This window comes from Lepidochelys olivacea (genome assembly GCF_965140295.1).
Source record: "Lepidochelys olivacea isolate rLepOli2 genome assembly, chromosome: 1".
NCBI lineage: Eukaryota > Metazoa > Chordata > Testudines > Cheloniidae > Lepidochelys > Lepidochelys olivacea.
This window is the reverse complement of record NC_140411.1, coordinates 176,900,741-176,913,373: the sequence shown is the minus strand read 5'-3', so window position 1 is coordinate 176,913,373 and position 12,633 is coordinate 176,900,741.

Here is a 12,633-nt window from a genome sequence, read left to right as displayed (position 1 = left end):
TCCCTCACCCCATTTTCACTATCACTATGGATACCACATCATCCTCCCAGTCACTCAGGCCTGTGATCTGGGTATCATCTTCACCTTGGTTCTCCCTCTAGATCAGCACATTCAGGCAGTATCTAGATGCTGTTGCTTCTTTGTACATAACATTTCAAAGATCCAGCCTTTTCTGACTGCCAAAGCTTTTGTCTGGGCCCTTATCTCATGCCTCAATTAATGTAAGTTCTTCCCTTTAACCATGATACTGCAATTTGTTGGATCATATTAAAGAAGTTCTGTATTAAAATCACAAATGAGTTTGATTCCCCATAGTTTAAATTCCAGGGTATTACTAATTAAGAGGTCTCTCGATTTTTAGTACTGTTTCTCTCCCTCTCCGTGTGAAACTTGCAAGCTGCTAATTGTGTTAGTACATTCTAAGACAGAGTCTGTTCTCAAAACAATTCTTTGTAACAACAACTACTCACGCAGAAAGAGACTCAAAGCAATACTCTGTAACAACAGGAACAGCACCCAGAGACTCCCCGCCCTTTTGTTGTATTCATCTCGCTTTGTTAACAATTGTGATTAAAATAGAGATAAAGGATGTATGTGGATGGATGCTTGGTGTGGATAATAACTGAATGATCAGGGAGGTGCCAGCCTAAGAATCCAGTGTTCATCAGTTGAAGAAGGCGTCAAGTGGAAATAACCAGAGGACCCCTGGAGGGCAGACTGGAATCCACCAAACAGCCTCAAGGACGGGAGAACCAAAGAACAGGATAACATCTGGCAGCACAGAGCTGTCAGGAATGTGCCATCTGCTGATTGATTCAGCAACAGCATGATGAAGCAATTCCCACAGACTGGCATAGGAAGAAATTCCTATAAAAATTGGCTCTAGAAAGTGAGAACTTTGGGGTCTGATTCTGCAAACCAACTTCCAGGAGCATCAGATGAGCATCTGACAAGGCCCTGCTCCCTCCTCATGTCCAGGCCACCTGGCCAGTGGCTTGGCATGAGCAACTCTAAGGCTGGTAACTATGATAATAACCTTTCAGAACCTGTGTGTGTGTGTATGAATGAATGAATGTGTGAATAAATATGAAATTGAATGGAATGTTATAGCTATAACTAACTGCTTACTATGATTCTTTCTGTATTCACAATAAATGTGGTATTTTGCCTTTTCCCCTTTAATAAGATCCTGCTGGTTTTTATTTTATTGGTATAACAAATTCTCCTAAAGATCATTCAAAATGCTGCTGATAGGATCATCTTCCTAGATTGTCATTCTGACCATGTCATCCCCCTTCATCTTTGTGGCTTATCCTTAGTGACGACTTCTTCTCCAGTGCACAAGCTTGTTGTCTTCTTCTGTAAGGCCCTTCATTATTTGGCTGTACCCTATCAGTTTTATTGTCTTAGCAAGCCATCAACTCCCACTTTCTCTTTGCCAATAATGTTGGTCTTTACTCCTTTACACTACTTCTCCCACAATCATCTTTGTGGCTTTCTACCAGTCTGCTCCTTCCATATGGGAAAAACTGTAAAGCCGTTTTTTGTCCTCTTTAAATTCCTCCCATAGTCTTATTTCTGCCATGCTGCCTACAGAACACTGTCAGATGATGACTGGGCAATAGTGACCTGAGACTACTGCTTAGTATAGCATGCTAATTTTACTCATACTTTGACCTCCCAACATTCCCATTTGTCCATTTCATCTACCTGTTGTGTCTTATTGTAAACCTGCATCGTAAACTCTAGTTTTTTTATCACTTGTGTATACAGTACTTAACACAATGGAGCCCTGATCTGTGATTGGGAGCCCCTAAGTGCTATTGTAATACAAATAAATTATAACAGTAACAACAACATGGTAGAGCTAAATTAAAAGACACACAACCTTTCATTTATAGCATTATGAAACTGGAGTGCCCTTTCAGAGATCCGAAAGAGCTATGTGAACCAAAGGCAAATCCTCTCCCTTCAGCCTGAAAATGGAAAACTAGACAGATGTCCATTTTAACGAGCAAGGAAGGTTTAATGACATACCAGTGTCTTTCCATGATAAACATCTGAAAGATTTTTTTTCTTTTATGTGCAGAATTCCCCTGAAAACCACATACAAGTCTGAAAGAGCATTCAGACAGATGTGCCACTGCTGAAGTATGTGGATGTCTAGGCTCTTAGCAAATGCTCTGCACTTACCTAGACAACTGATAACACAAGCTGCACCAACAGAATATAAAGTAGTCTGTGTCTGTTTTTATAAAACTGCTTCATGTGACAGGCTTCAAAGCTTTAATGTAGTTCTGATATTAGTGTGCTCCTGGCTCCTTATATGCTCTTGTGCACATTGACATGGTATCAGCAGGGGCTCATCTGTTCCATTGTAATTATTTCATCTTTTCCTAAAGAAAAAACAACAGAGACATAAACAACCCACAAAATCTTAACACTTACTAAACATGCTTTAATTTGTTTACCCTGTAGAAAGAGAACCACATCCTTCACATGTCCTTATTTAAACTTGTACTACTCTAGATCCTTGATATCACACCAACAGTTCAGTTATTCTGATCCTCCACTGTGTCTAGTATTGAAGGGCAGGAGGTCATTGTGGGGCTAGTACTGGCATCACGGTACATGTGCATGAGTCAAAGTGCACTCACAGAGCACTGGGACGCTAGTTCTGATTGCTAGCATCATGGCTGATGGTTTATATATGCAGTCCTCCTGTAGCACCAGGAGTCAGCGCTTGTGCCATATCACAGTGTGACAGACTGACAATATCCTAGACAAACCTCCTGAAATTAAGATAAACTTTATTCTATTAAATTAAACCTGATTGAATTAGAGTTAATACCTTTGGCAGTCCATTGTATTAAAAATGTCATTGTGTGTGTTATTGTGGAATTATATGTACCTTCTCTAGGAGGAGAGTGATGCTAATGTACTTCCTCCTTTACTAGCCCTTAGAAGCCATCCCCATGAAGAGGTGCGCATTAATTGATTGAAATTGGATTCTCCAGAGACCAACAGACAAAGAATGGACTTCTGAATAAACAGCTGGGTTTTAAACTGGCTCAGGGCCTTCTTCCTGATCCAGCAAATTGACAGGACTTCTGATCACCGGAGGGCCCCAATCCTTAGGGAAGGGTTGGAACATTTTGGCCTACTGAGACCCCATAAGACGGTGTGCTTGTTCTGGGCTGGAGCTGTGATGGACTTGTGAGCACAAAGGAAACCCTGTAGGTGGGGTATTGAAGGACTTCTCCTTCCAGAGTCCATGTTCGAGTTGGAATGGTGTCTGGTAAGCTTATTAGCATGCATCTAGGTTCTTTGATTGTTTTTAATATGCTTTCTTTGTAGTGCTTTTACCTTAAGAATAAAATAGGCTTGCATGGAAAGAGCTGTGTGGTAGCTTATAACTGTTGACAATCACTCTGTTATCAGTCTCTGAAGAGAAGCAAGAAGGTGTGCTTAAGCAGCCTGTCTCTCCTGGGAATATCACAGTGAAGCCAGGGAACTGTGTAGCCTGGAAATATCCTGCTCAGAAGGGAGAGGGATGAGGGTCTGCACCCAAGAAAGGCACCAGCTGTGGAGTCGGAAGCCTGAGAGTGGGTGCCTTTGCTGGACCACTGAGGAGAAATACAGAGGCAGTTGCCCTGAACAGTACAGTATTACCAGATACCACTGTGAGGAAGCACAGTTTCAATGCTGAGCTGCAGTAGGCAATGGAGATTGACAGGTTTCAGAGTAGGAGCCGTGTTAGTCTGTATTCGCAAAAAGAAAAGGAGTACTAGTGGCACCTTAGAGACTAACCAATTTATTTGAGTATGAGCTTTCGATGCATCCGATGAAGTGAGCTGTAGCTCATGAAAGCTTATGCTCAAATAAATTGGTTAGTCTCTAAGGTGCCACTAGTACTCCTTTCCCAATAGAGATTGAGAGAGAGATGCCTCATGAAGATGGACAGTTCCTATAAAATATGTTAGCTTGTTGACCTTGGGAACCCTAAGGGGCACAGAGATGATCTGAATAAATACATACTCCAACATTTCTAAACGAAACCATGCTAGATTTCTAGCCATCTTCATATAGTACCACTTTTTCATTCTGTAAAAGCCACAGACAGTGCCATGTTTGACTGCTAAAATGCATGTGTTTTCTATGTTGAACTAAATGAAAAGTAAAGACTGTGTTTAGCTCTGCTTCTTACTTAGTTAAAGCTAAAATGACACATCAATGTATGTGCAAGCTGAGCCTTAATCTTTAAAGACTGTCAGAAAGTATTAGGCTTATTGTTGACAATGGCCTAGTTTCCATTGATGGGTTCATTAAAAGTTTTGGCCAGCAAAATCAGGAAAAAGTACTGACTGGCAGCCCTAAATTAAATTCAGAAAGAGCCACCCTGTTTTGTTAATCCATTCCGGGTACTTGAAAACAACTCAGCAGGATAGGGAACTAATCTTATTTCATTTCAAATGCCTGCTGGGTCCATTTAATGAGGATCATGTCTGGTTCTTCTTTAATCCAAAATAAGACTTTAAAAATATTTTGAGTCACCTTTTTGGAAAGTGAAAGTCTGGCATTGAGATACTTAGGGCCTGAATATCACCTCCATTTGGATTAGTGGAGGGCTCCCAAAGAAAGTACAAATGGGATGTGTAGTAGGAGGGGAGAAGCAAATGGTCTCCCCTTCTCCAGATCCTGTGGAAGCTCTGCTGCAGATACATTGTGGACTAGGAGTCCAGATACAGGAGTGGGGGCTGTGAGTGGGTGAGGTGTAGAGAGAGAGGACTGCTCTTCTCATCATCACCTCACTTCATAGCAGAGAAGAATTTGCCGGGTGAGATAATGCTGACTCTCATGCTGCTTACATTGGAATGTGCACGGATGGGGAGAGGAGGCTCCAGCAGTTGGTGTGCAGCCCATCTCCTGAGGGAGCCACACTGTCATGGTGGGAGAGGGGCCCAGAGATTAATCCCAAGGTAGTGCACCTCTGTACAAATACTCTTGTCTCCCCCGAATATTGTGAGATCTGTGAAATTTCCTTCTGGTTCTCAAACATATGTGGAATAGGTGGGTCACATGCCTGCCAGTTTTAGTGGACCAAACCCCAGACCCCTATGACAGAGCAATCTGAACGGAACCCCACTAGTTTCACTGTGCTAACTTTCACAGTTTGAAGGTGATAGAGCTCTTAGGATACACTGTATCTCCCAGTTGATAAGGACTGAGGAAATCACAGTAGATACCATAGTGAACTCAATCTTTAGTTGAAGGGTGGGAAGGTCATAAAGAGATAATATCACACAGGAGAAAACTTGGGAAAAACAACATTCATAGACAATGTAGTAGTTTAGTCAGTATTTTTCTGTTACCTTTGATAGTATCAAAACTATTTGTGCTCCATTAAGGTCTCCCTCAAGCATATTCCAGACTTTTGTTCTACTGTAGCCAACAGTGATATCACAGTCTAGTGTGTGACATCATAGTGCTATGGAAATTATGTCTCCATTTTAACAATCTCCCTCTAGGATCACCTAAGACAAAAAAAGGTGTTAAAAGGGTGAAAACTGTTCTTTAAACACCGGGGCCTAGATCTTATAGTGTGATAGTTATGATTACAAACCATGCTTGCAACTCTAAAGTGTGCTGCCCTGATCTTCCCCATTCAGCTGAGGCTACAATGCGACCCGCATAGATCCCAGATGGCCACTCTGGGGAGGGATGTCCTAACCACCCATTGCTCTCAGCCACATCCCTACTATCTACTTTAGTTTTGGGTAGCTCAGCTCACTGCTTGTGGAGTAAGCAGGATGTCATTCATAAGCCCTGACATTCATCCTGGACAGACCCAATTAATAGTGTTCTGAGCCAGGTGTCTGTTGAACTACTTACCATTGGGCAAGTGGAAGCCCATCACGAACTTGCTTACTGTAAAGTTTCCTTATCCAAATACTTTCAGCTGACCAGCACCTAGACAGCTAAGCAACTGCAGAGACCTCATGCAGTGAATGAAATACAGCTATTCAAGAACTACCACAACACTGTTAAACCATGTAAACTACACAAAGTTCTTTACACAAAGCTGCAGGGTGATTCTGGAGCCTGGTGTAGAGTGCATCTTGTGGGAGCCATTTGATTCCCCTGTAGGAACTTAATGTACAGTGTGTTTCTTTAGAAGTAGCTGCCTACAATTCTCCATCTTTCTTAATGCACCATTTTAATGATGCTTCAAATTAAGCAACACTTCTCAAGGTGTATGCAATTAAATATACCTTCAAATCCCTCCCCCTTTTTGGAGCAAGAGCCATAGGCACAGTGACCAAGTGCTCAAACAGGTATTGTCCAGTGAATTGCAACTCAGACAACAGAAAAAATTGAAGCACACTGGGTAATTTAGACAGTGAAATACGTGCACACACTTTTTGTATGGCGGTCAGTCTATCAAAGGCAGTTCTCATTTCCATCACATCTACAGAGAGTCACATAGAGGGGACCTCCCCTGGTTATTAATGCACCAAGTTCCTGTTATTAACTTTAACGGTGTTTGCAAATTGCTTCATAAATTATCATGGCATACTTTGATATTTATCATTGTGAAAATTAATAAGCGGAGGATAGCTCAACAGAGTGAGTGCTAAAATCACCATCCTACGCGGCCCTGTACCAGATGTAATCATTTCTAGCAGTGAAAAGTGGGTGCAAAATACTACTATTCTACTCGGGCAGTGTTTCACATCCGTTTTGCACTGGTGCTGATGACTACACACAGTGCAGGGCAATGAAGACTCAGTCCCCATTCTGTTCACAAGGAAAAATATATATAGCTATCCTGACAATGGTCAAAGTTCTGCTACCTAGAATCACCATTTGGAAAGGGTACATCACAGAGAATGAAGATAACGCCATATACATAGCACATACTATTCATAAATGAAATTGACATGTTCATGCCAGGATGCTGGAATAATTTGCTTAGTATGGGTGCTGAGAACCATTGAACCAAACCGTAAACCCTAAATATGATGGAAACCACTTCAAGCCAGGGGGTGCAGTAGCACCCCCAGTTCCCCTAGTTCCAGCATCTATGGTTCATGCTGAAGAAATCTTTGACCCGAAGGCCCATTTTTAAAATGAACAGGCTATGACACTGAGCCAGCTTCTCCTAGCTGAAACAAAATCTCCACAACCAAATATTCCTTTCTCCCCATGCATCTCTGCTGTTTCTCCAACACTACACAGTTTGGAGGCAGAGTCAAACAGCTCCATGTTATTCTCTCTGGCCTGGAAGAGGTTGGCAGGCAGCCCTCTTCCTACATGTGTCTCCCTCCTAGTAGGGAAGAGATGGAACCTTTGCTGTTCTTCTTTCCAGAACTTGTCCTGATTAGCTGAGGGGGAGCTATGCCCCACTCTACATGACAAGGCACCTTCCTGGTTCCAGGCCCTAAAGAGAGCAATTGCCTTGGGTTTTTCTAGACCCCAGCTGTTACCCTGGTACCACTTATCTTCTCATAACATTTGTCAGTCATTTCCTAGATTTCTGTCTGCTGCAGAACTCCTGGAACGAGCAGCCTGGCTCCTGAGACTTCTCCCTTTGGCCTTAAAGGTCCATATACCGCATTATAAGTGTGTTAAAAATGGGCAAAGACTAAGTTTTCATAAAATATATCTTCATCTTTAGCAAGACCTCTATGTACCTATCTCTGTCTAGGGGAATAAGGGATGTCCTCAGCAATGGCTGGTTCAATGTCCTCCTCCTCCGTTGCTACATTTTTCGAGACCTCCAATATTGGTCAGACTCTTCACATCCACAGAGCCAAAATACCTTTTCCGGTGCCGTGCTGACTACAGCCTTAGCTTGTTGTAGCAACAGAATTGCAGCTATCTGATGTCAGAGTTACGCTCCATGTTGACATGAGTGGAAAATTTGAGTCCCTTACTCAAATGAGGTGCTTCGCAATCACAGCACAATACTATAAGGGCAGTGCACAAAATCACTTTCCCCTATAATTGTGAGAATAAAACAATTAGTAACAAATGTGTAAAATTAACTTTTCATGACTTTTATTTTTTCATACATTTTATACTTCCTATGATGTCCATGGCAAATTATCCATGTTATCAGTTCAAGACAGTTATGCACCATAATCCCAACAACTGCTATTCCTATATGTTACACAGGTCAAGGCATAAAGACACTGTCAGTAACCACAATTATCTCCCATTCACTGACAATAGTCCTATATCCCCATTGCATACAGAGCAATATGCCATTTGGCAGTGTAAATTCTGCAAAAATTATATCAACTAAGAAGAAAAGAAGGTGGTTCTTACTTTACACATAACAACATCACACTATTACTTACTTCATATCTGTATTCATAAATAATAACTGAAAGTTTAAACAGCAAATAATTGTCATCCAATTTCTGATGGTCAAACCAAAACCTTCACACATACAGCATTCAGAAAAAAATCCAAAGCCTGTAAATACTGTCATGTCACAGTTATCAAAACTATTTTCTCAGGTATAAACTGGGCACACAGGAAAGAAAGCCAGAACTCTAGTAGATTACTTCCCCAGTAACAGATTGCAACCATGTAATTTTTATGTTATCTTTCAGGAAACAAAAACAAAAACATGAACTTGTTGCAACTACATTCCTTTTGAGTTAAAATGTGACATTCTCCCCTAATCAATTTGTAATCTGAAACGTAAACCTGACCATATACACGTTTTTGCAATTCAGTTATTACATACCATTAGATTTAACTCCATCCCGTGAGGCCACCTTTTACAAACCACAGAACGATGCTGTGACAAAAGCTATGTAATCATGGAATATTCAAAGACTATTATATTAACTTTATAAATGATATATGTATCTGTAAGGGCTTGTTAGTGATTATACTCCTGGCTAAATGGGTAAGATAAACAATGCTTCCTGCAGGAACTAAAAACATTAGGGGGTAATTAATGCAAATCCTCAATACTGAAACAATGCAAGTAACATGTCTTTTTAAACTCCTCACCCCCTCTCCCGCAACCAAGCACAGAGAATGCTTTGGTCTGGTGGTTCAAAGAACTAAGAAAACAAAGAACTCAAAGCTGCATAAAACGACAGCCTGGATCTGGGAGAGACACCATCTGAGAGTGTATAGGCATTAAACAATGACCAACAGAAACAGGCCCTGTGGAAGGACTTGAAATATTTTAGACCTGCCAGGGTCTTCACGTGAAAGATGCATGACCATCTTCGTAAGCGGGGCATGCATATAAACTATTTATCGTTTTCAGACATGTTTCTCTACAATGCAAATTTCTGCCTGGTATAAGGCAAAGGAACAGTGATATCTGAGATTATTCTGTACTTTTCAGATGTCCTCCAGACTTTGCGGAAATTTGGATCTTCATCTAGATCTGAGCTTCATGACTTTGGCTCACCTCTAAACTTTAGGTTATAATTGAGGCTTGAGTCCATCTCATTTTTAGGGTCTAATTGCAGATATGTATGAAAACTCTGCATTTTCTACAGCCTTGTTACTGAATTTGATATAATTTAAACACAAAGTTCAGCAAATGTAGTGTTAACATAAAGTAGAGGCTGCGTGACTTGAATACTGAATGTTAATGAAACTGAGTTGTGTCATATTACCCTCATTTGCTTCCCATATATTTACTCTCCTTTCCCCCTCAGAAGCAGAACTCCACATTTCATCTTCATTTGTATATCCAAAATACAGCCAGCTTAATTACCAATTATAACCTTACTCGTTTAAAAACTAAATCAAGTGGAAACAACTCCAAAAACTGTCTCCCTTGAGGAGAACTAAAGCCTTTGTGTTCATTTTCTTCACATATTTTGATTAGTATAAAGTACTGTGTAGCTTAGAAGTTAAGCTCCCCAAATGATGTTAATTTTAAATTAAGGTGACACATTGATCCTCCTGGGAAGAAAGTCAGATCAACACTAAGCCTCCTTCTCCTCCTTCACCCCTGACCTGACATGAAAATCCATTCCTTCACAGGAGACTGACAAAGCAGCACTATTGTAACCTGCTCAGCAGGCAGCCTTTTATTTATTTCCACCATTTTTTGACTTATTTCTTTCCTGCCTGGCCTTTGTTATTTCTTCAGGTTTAGAAGTCCCTACAAACAGGCTTGTGGGTTTATCCTAAGTGCAATTTCTCCATCTCCTGTGAAACAAGAGCTCCATCAACTTTGTACAAGGCATATTAGCTACTGGGTTTGATATATTTGAGACCTCCACACAAAGCATTGTTCCAGTAGTGCAAGTGCATTTCACAAAACCTGTCTAGTTCCTGGATGATTTTACAGTGAGTTGTTCATAGTGAAGTTCTCCATTACCACAATAAGTGCCAAAGTAAATATGAGGTACTGAACAATTGTCTTGACAGCTGCCATCATTTGTGATTTTCCTTTAATACATAATTTCTCATCCTTTGTGACTCTGGTCTTTGCTTTGAGTTTAGGACCCTCTTCTGTAGAAGGTGTCATATCAATGATCATGATATTCTTTTTTCAAATCACAATTATTTAGGTTTTCAGAGGTTATTGTGAGAGGTTTTTGTGTCATCCCTTTAACCATCCTACAAGCAGCTGAAGTTCCCCCCTGCTCTGAACAGAATACAAACAAACATACTGTATATAGCTCAAATGTCATAGGATGGGGTTTTAGTGATGATTCATAACAATAACAGAAGATAATCCTAAATCTAAACTCTGCCCCATGCAAGTTCGGATGTTTCTAGGACAGTGGTTCCCAAACTTGTTCCGCCGCTTGTGCGGGGAAAGCCCCTGGCGGGCCGGGCCGGTTTGTTTACCTGCCGCGTCCGCAGGTTCAGCCGATCGCAGTTCCCACTGGCTGCGGTTCACTGCTCCAGGCCAATGGGGGCTGAGGGAAGTGGAGGCCAGTACATCCCTCGGCCCGCACCGCTTCCTGCATTGGCCTGGAGCAGCGAACCGCCGCCACTGGGAGCCGCGATCGTCCGAACCTGCGGACGTGACAGGTAAACAAACCGGCCTGGCCCGGTAGGGGCTTTCCCTGCACAAGCAGCGGAACAAGTTTGGGAACCGCTGTTCTAGGGTAACCATGAAAGTTGGCATCTGTCCCCACCCCTTAGCTCCCTCTGAGAAAGAAAGTCTCCAGACCTTCTTATATCCTGATGAAAATGCTAACAAGGAGCACTTGTGACTGTCAGATGATGTGACTTGTTCAGGTTCAAGCTTTAGACTCAGCACAGGAGTTCTGGATCCTTTCTTCTGGGTTTCAGAGCACGTTACACTTTCCCTTCCACATCCCTAGAAATTAGTACACATGACCTTACTGTGCATTATCAGGGCTCTCTCTCTTTTTTGGCTATTTAACTCTTTGAGGGCACTGGTGGATTACTTGCCTGACCATATCAGTAGACCATGAGTGGAATCCTGGCCCCATTGAAGTCAATGAATGTCTTGCTCTTGATTCCAATGATGGCGGGATTTCACCCTATATTTACAGCTTTCCATTAATTATAAGGGGTATTCCTTAAAAAAATTGGTAGCTCAAAGTGTGGTGCTCAGAGTTACATAAACTTAAAATATCCCCACTTTTTTCTTGATAATTTGTAAATTTCCCTCTTATTTTAAAATATTTTAGTTACATGGTTGTTTCTAATGCAAAATCATTTGACACCTAACTCCACTAGTGCATATTGTAAATCTTGATCTATAGCATATGCCCTTTTGTGATCTTCTCTTTTAAAAAGAGCCTTAATAAACATCCATGCTCATTTATAAACTGTTCAGGAGACCAAAAATGAAAAGAAACAATTACTGTATAGTAAAAATAAACAATGTTGATTACTTTATTCAAAGCGACTTTCCATTTGAAGATTGCACCTTCTGGAAATCATTCTGTCTTTTATAGCTTGTGGTAGACATCTAATAACTGAGAGATCACTCGTGTAGTATTCATTATTATTTTGAATGTATTATTTACACAGTAGCTATGTGTGTGCTATGTGTTTTATAGAGCTTAGAGTAAGACAGGTCCCTGCCCTGGTATTGGAGGAAAACAAGGAGAGAGAGAAAAAAGAAGGCAATTTTTCCCCTTCATGGCTATATGCCCCTGTGATAGTCTTCCCCAACCCTTAACATTTCTACCTTTATTTAACCAGTATAATACATATTTACTTTTCTTCTATGTCCACCCTTAACACAGAGGGTGGGTGAATGAACTAGGATTGTCATATGGCTCTTTTGTAGTTTGACATCATTGTAAACATGCATGTGATGCAACACATTAAAAAAGATTATGCGCAAAAGAGAAACCCGTAGCTATAGTACACACAGAGTGTATTTATCTAATCCTTGATATCCCTTTTGGGGTTTACAAAAGTTGGCAGATTCCCTTTAACCCATATTACTTCACCACTAATAGTTGTCAGCTTTTGCGACACATCGTGGTGTTTGAAATCCCCAGTTCCTGGAGGCATGCCACTGGGCGAGACTCTCAGCTTCCCTTTAAACAAAAAGTCAGTTTCTTGGTTGCCTCAAAAGACTTGAAAATATGACCTGAGTGCACCCAAAAACAAAAGGCAAAGGAAAAGAGCCATGTACTACTTTAACCCCCT